Source organism: Macadamia integrifolia, unplaced genomic scaffold (genome assembly GCF_013358625.1).
Source record: "Macadamia integrifolia cultivar HAES 741 unplaced genomic scaffold, SCU_Mint_v3 scaffold2097, whole genome shotgun sequence".
In the NCBI taxonomy this organism is placed as follows: domain Eukaryota; kingdom Viridiplantae; phylum Streptophyta; class Magnoliopsida; order Proteales; family Proteaceae; genus Macadamia; species Macadamia integrifolia.
The window spans coordinates 51,065-53,084 of NW_024868509.1; positions in this window are offsets into that span (position 1 = coordinate 51,065).

The window sequence follows — 2,020 nt, forward strand, 5'->3', positions numbered from 1 at the left end:
GGTTCAAAAGTATTAGGGTATTTATATGTATATATGTGTAAGACTTCCACTGAAATACAAACATTGTTTGACTTAATGTGTGTGTATGTTGTGCTGTGGCTATTGTATCAGATGATCCTGACAAGTTTTGGGTTAACAGGAGTTAACTCGATCACCAGTCTGGTTCTGTATGGAACGAGATGTGACGGTGGTGGCATCAGAGCCACGATACTCTACTCACACACAACATACAAGTTAGATCTTATAGAGTCTTATAATAGTACCTCGAGGTTAGGTAAACATAAAAGCTTTAAAGGATTAAAACCTGTAATAAGGTGAAAAGTCTAAATCCTTGCATTTCATTTCATGCATTAGTGTAGAACTCAAATAGACTAATTGGTCAATTTCATAAGCCATTAACTCAAAAATTTAATAAAAATTTTGGCAGCATAACGGCATTATATTGAATTTCGAAAAATTTACAAAGTGCACTTAATAGCCACATAGATAAACATAGTCACAAACTGGGGTGATACACTGTCACCACCAAACCACAATAGAATAAATCAAAATATGTAAAACAATCCTAAAGTTATAAATATCTACAGAATACTACCAAGTGTCAACCCATGAAAGTGTATCAAAATATATAACCACTAAATATCAAAATCACTATAATCAAATATAGCGACAAGGATGAAAGATAAGGTCAGGAATGAAGGAAAGTAGAGAAAGAAGCTGCCACTCTGTCAATCATCATCGTCGTCCACGATGAAGGTTTCCCCACCTGTAGGCCGTGAGGTGGACTTAAAGTAACGGCTGTAAATGTCAAACCTGTCATTCGTTAAGGCAACTTCTTTCTTCACATGGAAGAAGTCGGCAGCAATTCCATTAGAAATGCTATCCAAGTCCTCGGTGAAGTACTTGAAAGTTGAAACTGGCCTCTAATCTTCCTAGTCGGTGCTGTACTGCCAAACCTTGGATGACCCTCTCCTCTACATGCTTAGACATCTGATCCTACCCTTCCTTTAGGGCACCAATGCTGTCTATCAACCTCTGAAAATCAAAAGCCCCACCGGAAGATGGTGGAGCTGTAAAGTGTGGATCTATAGCCGTAGACTCTAAGGGCTCCTCCTCTAGGACATCCTCCTCGTCTGGATGAGGGAAATAATCCTCATCCTCCTCGCTCACATACTCAACCTCCATATCTTCTGGCCCGTGCTTATTAGCCTCCTATGCCCCTATTGGCACTGGTAATCTCATCCTCTTCAAGTTCTCTTTAGTGAACTTGTCCCCTGGGTATTTTCCTTCCTCACCGGTCAAATCTACTTGAAAATACTCAAACACCTTGGTAAGCGACTTACATAGGGGAAGTCGGAGTCATTGGGGTGAGCGGTGTGGTATTCCATCATTTTCATCATAGCATAGGGGAGGCAAAGTCGAGAAGCACCCTCTTCCAAAGCCACAAGAATGCAATAGGCAAAGTAGGCAGTTATAAAGCTTACTTGGTTCATGTGTCTTGCTCTGGGAAGCAGATTAAACTAAGCCAAACGGGCGAACACACAGGCGTCTGCATTATAAGCTATCATGGACAAGGGATGCTCCTTGTGCCCACATATGGTCTCAAAGATGCCCTCTTGCATTTCAACGCTCAAACCCGGACCCACAACCTTGATTCATGGGGGATTGTAGAAATGGGCACCCTCAGCCGAGATACCCAGAATTGCCACCAACAAATCCATTGTCAGAACAATGTCTACTCCCTTCACCAGACTGGTGAGGGAGTACTCCCCATCCTCAAAAGAGACCTCCAAATTACAATAGAAGTACAAGACAAGATCCTCGTGGCATGGGCTGTCAGGGTGGAGCAAGGGTTGCCAACCCAACACTGTAAATCTCTCCAACATCTGATAAGCACTAAAGTTGTTGGTCATTACGGTCTTCTCCATCATGACCGGCCTTGTAGAGAAGATGGACCAGGCGACAACCGCCTCAGTTCTGTGGAACAAACTCTCGGCATAATTCTTTGAATTCATGGAGG